General features: G+C 34.2%; 1 protein-coding gene across 1 annotated transcript in view; it reads left to right on the top strand.

Annotated features, from left to right (window-relative positions):
• Positions 1-12948, top strand: part of LOC135210894 (calcyclin-binding protein-like) — a 333184-nt gene that overhangs the window by 263967 nt on the left and 56269 nt on the right. The gene's annotated exons all lie outside the window — the stretch shown is intronic.

Consider the following 12948-nt stretch of genomic DNA (forward strand, 5'->3'; position numbering starts at 1 on the left):
AATGCTGTCATACAGATGTGTAAAGAATGTAAGGATTAGTTTAGTAGATCACTTAGAGGACTACCAAGAGCAAATAGAAGATAGCGGCAAAATCGCGAATGTTAAGCAAAGAAGAGCTACAGAATTGGGAGACAGAAAATGCCTAACTTGTTTGCTAATTTCATGACAAAGCTAATTGAAATAGAGATAGCAGTAGTAGTGTTGGCGATACTAATTGTTCTCTTTCAGCTCCCCTGCCTGTTCCAGAACCAGCCCTAACAGGTGTCGGGGATCATGGAGAACCACAGACCCGAAGGGTAGGCTCTCTGGCCCCCCCCCCAGCGTGGAGCAGGCAATTTTTAGCAGTACAGTAATCCCTCACCATATCGCGGTTCACCTACCGCGCCCTCGGTACACCACGGATTTATAAATATATTATATGTAAATCTATATCGCAGACTCCTCTTTATATCGCTGGTTGCTGAGGACAGATAAGTCTTATGATTTTTTCCAATTTTAATTATTTTTTTTATTAAGAATAGTAATTTCTGGTTATAAATTGATATTGTAAAGTAAATTAACCCTTAAACGCTTATTGGACATATTAAACATTGACGAAAATTGTCTGTTGGGTGCTTAATTGACGTATGATACTTTGACGCAAAAAAGTTTTTTTTTTTAATTCGCGTAAAAATAGTTATAGGCCTGCTTGGCGAAAACTTTTGAATCACGCACCTTGAGAGATGTTCACGGATCAAGCTGTTGTTTTGTTTACAAGCGTTACCCAGGCACGCATTCGCGAATTTCTTTCTTCTCGCACTAAAAAGCATCAGCGACACATCTCAGAAATTATTTCGTCACTTTGATGTAATTTTTGCACCATTTTATATTAGCCCTTAAATGCCGATTGGACGTATTAAACGTCAACGAAAATTGTCTGTTGGGTGCTGAATTGACGTACGAAACGTTGACGCCAAAAAGATTTTTTTTAAATTTGCGGAAAAGTAGTTATAGGCCTACTTGGCGAAAACTTTTGAATCACGCACCTTGAGGGATGCTGGGAGTTCACAGATCAAGCTGTTGTTTTGTTGACAATCGTTACCCAGGCGCGCAAGCACAAATTTCTTTCTTCTCGCAATAAAAAGCATCAGCGACACATCTTGGAAATTATTTCGTCACTGACATAATTTTTGCACCATTTTATAAGCCGTTACATAGAGTTTTATATATGAAAATATGTGATTTCATGTAGAACACAACAAAAAAATACCCATGGTTGTAGCTCTTATCAGTTTTGAAATATTTTCACATAAATAACGATAAAAGCCAAAATTTCAGCCTTCAGTCAACTTTGACTACCGAAATGGTTGAAAAATGCAATTGTAAGCTAAAACTCTTATATACTAGTAATATTCAATCATTTACCTTCATTTTACAACAAATTGGAAGTCTCTACCACAATATTTCGATTTATGGTGATTTTAAGAAAAAAAAACTTTTTCCTTACGTCCGTGTGGTAACACTTCCGAAAAAATCAGAAATTTTTTCGTCCGATTATCCTAATGTTTGCACCATTTTAAATTAGCAGTTACATAAAGTTTTAGATATGAAATTGTGCGCAATTTCATGTAGAATACAAAAAAAAAAAAAAAAAAACCTTCATTTTGCAACAAACGGGAAGTCTAGCACAATATATTTCAATTTCTGGTGAATTTCTGAAAACTGCTTTTTTTTTTACGTCCGCGCTTTACAAATTCATGCATCATTGTGTGATAATATTTTCTCTTTGTTGTCTTAATTGTTTTACAATGTGTTATATACCAAAATGATTGCTCTCTTTGTTGCCTTGATTGTTTTACAATGTGTTATATACCAAAATGATCGCAATTTAGTGTACAATACAACGAAAAAAGTTAACTCATTAGCTTTAACCGTTTTGCTCACAGTGCGATTTGTATACAATTATATATGAAATTTTTTTGCGCTGTCATACCCCCATATTTATATATGATAATGATATTTTTTTCATTTCTGATGGTTGCATACTAAACTTCAGGCAATGCCCAAAAAAGGAGCCAAAAATGAACTCTTAATCTTATAAACTAAGCGTGCTGTGATTTTTTGAAAAAAAACATTTTTTCCGCTTCTGCGCTCACTCGCGAAAGCCGCCGGCATACGGGAGACGATTTTTAAAATACCGCTTCAGCTTTTAAGGGTTAAGATCCTATAGGGAGGCAGGGAAAAAACTCGAAGATTGAGGTGGCATAGATATGGGATGAGGAACAGCTGGTTAGAAAAGTATAGTGTGTATGAAAGTAACAAGATGAAGACAAGGAGGAGGGCCCAAGAAAAAATCTTAAGGATATTTTGGGAGAAAGAGAACAGTAGAGGGCTACATGAATGCATAGGATTTTGTTCAAAATTCACTAACTGGCAACTAATATGCACCATATATATCTATTATTTCAATGTGAAAACACGATTATTGCATACAATAAGGCTTAATATGTTCCATAAGAGTGAAATCTGTCATAATACAGGTACTCCTTTAACAACGTACTTGTTTTACGATAACTCAGAGTTACAACGACAACTTGAAGAGAGAGATAAAAAAAACATAAAATGAAAATAAAAACATTGAAAGGCTATTCAGTGCCAATAATCTAACCTGGCCTAGGTTTTGAAAACTTTGAAATCTGTGGCTAAAACAATAAATAAGGCTTCAATATACTTTGTAAAGCTATACAGTTGAATCTCTTTTAAAGTCAGCATGCTATGGACTGGGAACTCCCTGGTTGGCTTGATTCAGCCGCCATTGTTTGTTGTGCGTCCGAACAGGTGGTGCCACGTTTGTTTACAACTTCAAGACAGAAAAAAATTATGCCATATCCTTTTTTTAGTGAGAATAATTCTTAGTAATGAAAAGAAAATGTGTAATGTCAAATTTTTTTTATATTAACTTGAAAATAAATATATTTTTTTAAATATTCCACTTGAGAAGTGTCTCTACCAAGTCCTACCTTTTAATCAGAACGGTGAGATATTTGGCATGCACGAATTCCTTACTCTTAGTATGCTTGAAAGACTTACATGTAATACAATTTGATAAATTTTTATACAACGGTGTATTTACTTACGTATTTTATGTCACCCATGAGATCAGATGATACTACGTAGATGTAAGAAGTGCAAGCGTAAATCTTTATCAATGCTAGACAATGCTTATCCCCTTAGTGAATAGTTTAATGTTCACTTTCTTCAATAGATGGCATTGTGCTTTGTGTACGTTTTGACGGTGACATTCAAATTCCCGTGATCACGAAAATTCATTCATTATTTTTTTCAATCACTACCCTCGACGATAAAAATAAAAGACGAGGAAACTAATAGTAATAATTATGAAATACCATATTTAGAATATGACGGTCACTGCTATATAACGTGCAGATTCTGAGAAGAGTTTAGCACTGTAGTATTTACTTAGTATTGTGTTGACTTAATAGTAGGATAACTCGGAAATGTAGGCTAAATGTTATAAACAATAGTTGGATAACTCGGGAATGTAGGCTAAATGTGTTAAATAAAGTACATTATTTTAAAGAAAATTGTACATTATGAAGTTATAAAATGATAAATTTAAAATATATGAATAATAAATTGATCGATAGCATTGTCAGAACTTTGTCAAGTAGTAGGCTATGTTGGAAGCTAGTTCTGTGTATATTATATGACTGAAAATTAATGCTATTAGTCGAAATAAAAAGAATAACATGTTTAACAATGAATTAGTTTAACAACATGGTCGCTAGAACAGAACCCCATCTTTAAATGAGGAGTACCTGTATTTCAAAACTAAGAAGATATCATGTCCAGCCAAGTTTCAGAAAAAGCACTTGCAAAACATTTTCAGAACTCATTCACATTGCTGATGCATTTGACCAAAATGAATAGTAGTCATCAAACCTCAGTATAGTTGTTAAATAAGAAACAAACAAATTTGTCATAACATTAATATTGCTTCCAAAGCAACCATGAAAGCTAAAAACCATCAAATAGGATGGTTTTTATGCCTCAATGCTTAAAAAATGTAAATGCTATGCCAATACAAAATAGAATGCTCCCACTGTTATTAACGTGCAAGTGGAGCGGTTTAACAAGAACCACCTGGTATAACGTCTACAAAGAGCAGCGACAATGAAATATCCTTGAAAACATTTAGAAGAATATTTGGATTTTCATACAAATAAAATTATTTATGATATATTCCTTAACCACTTGAAAAATGGTGGCTTACTAGCAAATACGTATTCACTTAGGTCTTGTGTTAGGTCTTCGTCATCTTCACATGCAAAACGTTCTACTCAGACAGAATACAGCTAAAATGTGATTGACTGTCTGGTTGCCATGGAGACTTAGCCAAATGACAGCCCCCTATTTCTGTTCTATTTATGTATTGACATGTCGTGGATGGCCCTACATTTGAATGTTGGCGTAATCGGGACTATTTGGCTGCTGATGGCAAAAATTACTCAATAATTTGTTTTATAGAATTATTTCTTCATGAAAACAAGAATTTAACAGTAATTTTAACTTTAACCCTTAAACGCTGAGCCGGTATTTCCGAAAGTGTCTCCAGTATGCTGGCGGCGTTTGCGAGTGAGCGCCGAAGCAGAAAATTTTTTTTTTTTTTTTTTTTTTTTTTTTTTTTTTTTTTTTTTTTCAAAAAATCACAGCACGCTTAGTTTTCAAGATTAAGAGTTCATTTTTAGCTCCTTTTTTGGTCATTGCCTGAAGTTTAGTATGCAACCATCAGAAATGAAAAAAATATCATTATCATATATAAATATTGGAATACAGTAGGGCCTCGTTAATCACGGGGGATAGGGCCCAGAATCCCCCGTGATAAGTAAATACCCGTGTTATCCTGGTACCCCCCTGAAAATTGCTTTAAACCGCCTACTTTAATAATTAACCCACCCAAGACCACTATTTCAATGTTTATAACTGCCTACTTTAGTTCAAGCACCAAATATTTCTTCAACTATCACCTTAAACTAAATTCAAGACAGTATCAAAGTTATTCTTTCCTATCTTCAATTTCCCCTTCATCAGATCAGCAAATAAAAGTATAATTACCTAACAATTCCTTTTTATTTTCATGATTTGGCTGCTGCACCAAGCTAAAAGTACATAGTATACAGGCAGTCCCCGGGTTACGACGGGGTTTCCGTTCTTAAGACGCGTCGTAACCCGAAAATCTTCGTAAGCCGGAACGACGTTCTTGAAAACATGTCCATAAGAAAAATTTCACTAATTTGCAATTTTTCTTAGGGCCGTATCTCTAAAATTATCACTAATTTACTTTTTTCATGTGCAACACTGTGTATTCACAAATTACTGTATATTTTCATTAAAATACAAGAGAGAGAGAGAGAGAGAGAGAAATAACTCCTTACGGTTTCAATAGTTTGAAATGAACGTCTGTAGGCAACTTTTCCCCCTCCCATAAATACATATATTTCTCCAGAGAAGAGAGAAAGAGAGGACTGTGCAATTATGTTTGTCTGTCTATCAATTCTTTTGCTGAGAGCGAGAGAGATAAAAGGAAGAAATAGAAACACCAAATGTATGACAAGTATCTTGTGGAGAGAGAGAGAGAGAGAGAGAGAGAGAGAGAGAGAGAGAGAGAGAGAGAGAGAGAGATAGAGGAGAGAGAGAGAGAGAGAGAGAGAGAGAGAGAGTTGTCCTTACAATATTTAAAAGAGAGAAATGGAATGATTATTGTATGTAAAATACTAGATATGAATTTTGTACTTACAGTTAATAGTATTATTATTGGAAAATATTAATGATGAACTTATTACATACATGTCCATGAAAATGATCTCATCTCAGTAAGAGAGAGAGATTACATAAAACCATTAAATTCGTTGACCATTGTATGGCATTGTTAAGCTCCGAGTGTCACTGGAGTTGAGGTAGGGAAATTGATACAGAAAAAGACAAAGGGAAGAATTTTCTTTTGAAATTAGTTATCGTATTATTACTACTTCTATTATTATTATTATTATTATTATTTGAAAATATAATAAACACTTGCATCTACCATAAAAATTCTCTCATCTCAGTAAGAAAGAGGAATTATACTTACAAGTGAAATGGAAATGTCATTTTCATCTCTTTAAAATACGACCATTATGAATTTTGTATTAAAGCAGTTTATTATTATTATTATTTTGATTATTATTAAATAACTGAAATTATCAATAAACATTTTACATACTAGTACCATAAAAATTCTTTCATCTCGGTAAAAGGGAGAGAGAGAGAGAGAGAGAGAGAGAGAGAGAGAGAGAGAGAGAGAGAGAGAGGGAGGGAGTTACCACTATGACACATTATTATCTTGTGTGGCAAAAGAGAGAGAGAGAGAGAGAGAGAGAGAGAGAGAGTTAACCTTAATTAAAAGTGACATGGATAGATTAGTACGTATTATATTTTTTTAAAATACTATCACATATGAATTTTGTAATTACAGTTATTTATTATTATTATTATTTGAAAGTATTAAAAACAAATAGTACAAGTACATAAAAAATCCCGAGTCTCAGTAAATGAGAGAGAGAGAGAGAGAGAGAAGAGGGGGGGGGGGGGGAAATTTCAGGACCACGTGATTGCAACACTGCAGCTTTTCCCCCAGCTCTTCCCCCTCCTGGCTGTCACAGAACTTTATATATCTGACAGTTTTAGTACCTGGATCTCGAGGAAAGGTTACTGAGAGAAGACTGGGATTTCCTTCATTCTTCCATAATTTTTTAAATATAAGCTAAAATCTTACTAATTCACTATGGTATTTTCTTTAATGAATTGGTATTGCTGTATAAATTAACCTTTCCTCGAGATCCAGGTACTAAAACTGTCAGATATATAAAGTTCTGTGACAGCCAGGAGGGGGAAGAGCTGCAGTGTTGCAATCACGTGGTCCTGAAATTCCCCCCCCCCTTCTCTCTCTCTCTCTTCCTCTCTCTCTCTTCCCCCCCCCCCTCTCATCTCTCTATCTCCTCTTCTCTCTCTATCTCTCTCTCTCTCTCTTGCTTGGTGAGACGTTCCTGCGCGAAGTCAGATTAATCAACAGATATCACAAGTTTAACAAACGTCTAGAATTTGAGAAATATCTAGAAGTGTTCGTGAACTATCGGTGATAAGATTAGTGTGAAAATAGTAGGATAAAGCGTCTTCTAAGTTAGTTTATCAAGTGAAATACTGTAAATCAGAACAAGATGGCAGTAAGTTCCAACTGCGGAAAAAAATGGCGAGATTTAGCTTGCTTGGCAGATTCGCAATACGATGAGGTAGCAGGAAGGGAACTGGCATTTCTGATCTATGAAATCAGCAACAGTCCTAACCAAAAAGATACAAAAGCATTCATAGATATATTAGAAGGATACAATCCTTCAAACTGGAACAAATCAAATGAAAACATCTTGAAAATAATTGAAGAAGTTCCAAATAAAATCCAAGTGGTCAAGAGACTCATAAAGAAAATATACATAAACCAACATATTCCGACAAAGAAAATGAATAAGGTGAACCTTGTGAATATCCTAATTGATGCATTAGGAAAAAGAATGCCAAAAGCATGTAAACTGTGTAAGGTGTGGTATAGCATAGTTAATCCACAAAACCTAATCAGAAAATGTGCTGCATGCCAACATTCCGACCCATCCACAGTGTGCTGAGGTAATGCAAGATATGAGAAAAGACACAAGAATTTTTTGCTCAACATGTCTACCATGGATAGACAATGTTATTAAATCAAGATTGAATGTACAAATAGTTGAGGATGAAGAGGAAGAAGAGGAAAACGTAAGAGAAGTAAACAAAACTGAAATGACAGAAAAAGATAAGGAAAACAAAGAAGATAAAAGTATGGATGCAGAGATACTCATTGATACTACATATGAGGCTATAAAGCAGCATACCTACGAAGAAATAAATTACGATATGACAACACAAAAGAAAATGCCGAAGAGGCTCTACCCAGATCTACACAATGACGGGAAAGAGGAAAAAATATACAAAAAAGACAAAGTCTGCAACCTTTTGAAAAGAGGGAATTGCAGATTGGAGAAAAATGTACTACAAACATCCTAAGGTATGTCACAACTATGAAATATATGGTAAATGTGCATACCTAGATGGATATGAGGATGATTGCAGAGATCTACATCCAAAAATATGCAAAAACCTAAAAGAAGGAAAAGGATGTAAGTTCGACAAAAAATGTAAATATATGCACCCTGTAGCCATGAAAAATAATCAAATAAATAACCAATCAAGTAATAAAATCCAAAATAAGAAAGAAACAAATAAAGAGAGGAATGAAGAATATCAGGTAAAAGAAAAAGCAAGCCATCAACGAGATATGCAGAGGTGTCAGCAAAAAATTTCAATGCATCAGCTCCAAGATTCTACTCAAGAGATAATAACTGTTTTTATTATGCAAGAGGATATTGCAGATATGGAGAAAATTGCAGATTCAGACACAAAATGAATAATTATGACGAAGGAAGAACAAATATTATGGAAAAGTTGGATTTTTTAATGTCAGAATTTCTGGAAATGAAAAAAAGAACAACATACCAGAACAGGAAAGAGACATGGGAAAATCCTTATATTACCAATATTAAATGAAGGAGAAAACACGCAAACCATCATAGTGGATGAATGCGCAGGGTTTAGTTACGAGTAACTCAAAAAGAAAATAGAGTACTTAGAAGAACGAACCCAAATTGAAAAGAAAATAGATATAATGAATATAAGTGAAACCTGGTATTCCCAAGAGATTGGGATTGATGATCAAATAAAAGGGTTCCAAACTTATAGATCAGATAGAAAAAAATAGGAATCAAGGGGGAACCACAATATATGGGAAAGACAAAAAACAAGGAAAAATATATGAGAAATATAGTAACTCAGAATGTGAACTAATAGCGGTAGAATTTGAATCTGAAAAATTAATGAACATAGTAATATATAGACCTCCTAATACTAAAGAGTTTGACTTAATAATAGAAAAATTGGATGATATATGTAGAAATCACAAGGACTGGACTATTCTCCTATCTGGAGACTTCAACTTCCTTTCGTAGACTGGAAAGAACGAATAGGAGATTGTGGATGTACTTATACATATAAAAAAGAGAGTAATAGTAGTGCAGAAGATAAGAGGCAATTCAAAAAGCTATTAGATATGCTACTAGAATACAACATTCAACAAATAAATCACCTGCCAACAAGAAAAGGAAAATACTTTAGACCTAGTATTTGTGAACGAGATGAATTATGTTAAAGAAATAATAGTTTACAATGCGAGTATTTCAGACCATAATGTCATAGAATTAACAGTCCATTCCAAAGCAAGTGAAAACAGAGATAAGCAAGAAATGAAAAAGTGGGAAGGATATGGAAAATACAACTTCTACAGTAAAAATATAAAATGGTCAGAAATAAATGAAGAATTAAAGATTGGGATAACATTTTCGTAAGTGATGACATAAAGGTAAATACGGAGATATTATATAAAATATTAGAGAAAATAGTGGATAAATATATACCGAAGAAGAAAAGTAAACATCAGTCATGCATACCAAGAGACAGAAGGATCTTGTTCCAGAAAATCAGAAAGTGGAAAAAAGGTCTTGCAAAAGAAAAAAATGCATGGAAAGTTATAGAACTAAAATGTAAGATAGAAAATGCAGAACAAAAGATTATACAATCAAAAGAAAATGAAAAACGGGACTTGGAAGAAAAAACCCTATTAAATATCAAGCAAAATCCCAAACTATTATACTCATATCCGAAGAAGATGAATAAAAGAAGAATAGAATAGGCCCTCTAAGAATTGAAGGGAGATTAACGAATGAAAAAAAGGAAATTTGCAACATATTGGCAGAACGATATAAGAGAGAATTCACCCCTAGAATAGATAATGAAGATAATGATATAGAAGTAAGGGATGAAAATAGTGAATATTTAGCTGACATAGATATTAATGAAGCTGATATTGTGCAGGCTATTAATGAAATTAAAAATGGAGCTGCTGCAGGGCCTGATGGAGTGCCTGCTATTTTGTTAAAGAAAGTAGTTCATTCTATCGCAAAGCCACTTGCAATATTATTAAGACAAAGTGTAGATATAGGCAAGATTTATGATGAGCACAAATTAGCATATATCAACCCCTACTTTCAAAAGTGGATCAAGACTAGAGGCAAGTAATTATAGGCCTGTGAGTCTAACATCACATATTATGAAAGTGTATGAAAGGGTAATGAAGAAAAATATTATGAAACATTTAATAAAAAATAATTTGTTTAATAAAGGGCAACATGGTTTCGTACCCGGAAAAAGTACACAAACCCAACTGTTAGTCCACCGTGAGAACATATTCAAAAATATGAAAAGCGGAAATGAAACGGATGTGTTTATTTAGACTTTGCAAAAGCTTTTGACAAAGTAAACCATAATATATTAGCGAAGAAAATTAGAAAACACAATATCGTGGATAAAGTAGGAAGATGGTTAAAAGAATTTTTACACAACAGAAAACAGATAGTTATTGCAAACGACGAGAAATCGGATGAAGTCAAGGTAATATCCGGTGTGCCGCAAGGTACGGTGTTAGCTGCAATACTGTTTGTTATTATGATTGAAGACATAGACAGCAATGTTAAGGATTCGGTAGTGAGTAGTTTCGCAGATGACACAAGAATAAGTAGAGAAATTACTTTTGATGAAGATAGGAACGCTCTACAAAGAGACCTTAACAAAGTATATGATTGGGCAGAGGTAAATAGGATGGTATTTAACTCTGATAAATTTGAATCAATAAATTATGGAGACAGAGAAAGAAAGCTATATGCATATAGGGGACCTAATAATGAGACAATCACAAATAAGGAAGCAGTTAAAGACCTTGGTGTGATGATGAATAGGAACATGTTATGCAATGATCAAATAGCAATTCTGTTGGCAAAATGTAAAGCAAAAATGGGAATGTTGTTACGGCACTTCAAAACAAGAAAAGCTGAACACATGATTATGCTTTATAAAACATATGTTCGTAGTCCACTTGACTATTGCAATATGATATGGTACCCACACTATCAAAAGGATATTGCACAAATAGAGAGTGTACAAAGGTCCTTTACAGCTAGAATAGAAGAAGTTAAAGACCTTGACTACTGGGAAAGACTACAATCCTTAAAATTATATAGTCTAGAAAGGAGAAGAGAACGCTACATGATAATTCAGGCATGGAAACAGATAGAAGGAATAGCAGAAAATATCATGGAACTAAAAATATCAGAAAGAGCAAGCAAGAGGTAGATTAATAGTGTCCCAAAACTATACCAGGAAAAAATAAAGGAAAGCGCACAGGACATTAATCCACTACGCACCAGCATCGATAATGCAGCGTCTATTCAATGCGTTGCCAGCTCATCTGAGGAATATATCAGGAGTGAGCATAGATGTGTTTAAGAATAAGCTCGACAAATATATAAACTGCATCCCAGACCATCCAAGATTGGAAGATGCAAAATATACCGGAAGATGTACTAGCAACTCTCTGGTAGACATTAGAGGTGCCTCACACTGAGGGACCTGGGGCAACCCGAACAAGATGTAAGGTCTGTAAGGTTCTCTCTCTCTCTCTCTCTCTCTCTCTCTCTCTCTCTCTCTCTCTCTCTCTCATTTACTGAGACTCGGGATTTTTTATGTACTTGTACTATTTGTTTTTATTATTATTATTATTTGAAAGTATTAAAAACAAATAGTACAAGTACATAAAAAATCCCGAGTCTCAGTAAATGAGAGAGAGAGAGAGAGAGGGGGGGGGGGGAATTTCCGGACCACGTGATTGCAACACTGCAGCTCTTCCCCCTCCTGGCTGTCACAGAACTTTATATATCTGACAGTTTTAGTACCTGGATCTCGAGGAAAGGTTACTGAGAGAAGACTGGGATTTCCTTCATTCTTCCATAATTTTTTAAATATAAGCTAAAATCTTACTAATTCACTATGGTATTTTCTTTAATGAATTGATATTGCTGTATAAATTAATATTAATATTTGAAAATAGTAAATCATTTATTTATCATACAAAAAAACACACATCTTTGTAGTAGAGAGAGAGAGAGAGAGAGAGAGAGAGAATTATGATTTTTATTATGTGATATCATTTCAACTTATTAAACTTACTAATACAGTATTAATCAAAATTAATATTTGAAAATTAGTAAATCATTTTTGTATTATAAAAATGTATTTAGTCACGAAAATAAACATCAAAATACACTAATTAGTGATTATTTTTGTCGGAAAATACAAAGAGACCTTACAGACCTTACAGACCTTACATCTTGTTCGGGTTGCCCCAGGTCCCTCAGTGTGAGGCACCTCTAATGTCTACCAGAGAGTTGCTAGTACATCTTCCGGTATATTTTGCATCTTCCAATCTTGGATGGTCTGGGATGCAGTTTAGATATTTGTCGAGCTTATTCTTAAACACATCTACGCTCACTCCTGATATATTCCTCAGATGAGCTGGCAACGCATTGAATAGACGCTGCATTATCGATGCTGGTGCGTAGTGGATTAATGTCCTGTGTGCTTTCCTTATTTTTCCTGGTATATTTTTGGGCACTATTAATCTACCTCTGCTTGCTCTTTCTGATATTTTTAGTTCCATGATATTTTCTGCTATTCCTTCTATCTGTTTCCATGCCTGAATTATCATGTAGCGTTCTCTTCTCCTTTCCAGACTATATAATTTTAAGAATTGTAGTCTTTCCCAGTAGTCTAGGTCCTTAACTTCTTCTATTCTAGCTGTAAAGGACCTTTGTACACTCTCTATTTGTGCAATATCCTTTTGATAGTGTGGGTACCATATCATATTTGCAATATTCAAGT

This window comes from Macrobrachium nipponense, chromosome 4 (genome assembly GCF_015104395.2).
Source record: "Macrobrachium nipponense isolate FS-2020 chromosome 4, ASM1510439v2, whole genome shotgun sequence".
In the NCBI taxonomy this organism is placed as follows: Eukaryota; Metazoa; Arthropoda; class Malacostraca; order Decapoda; family Palaemonidae; genus Macrobrachium; species Macrobrachium nipponense.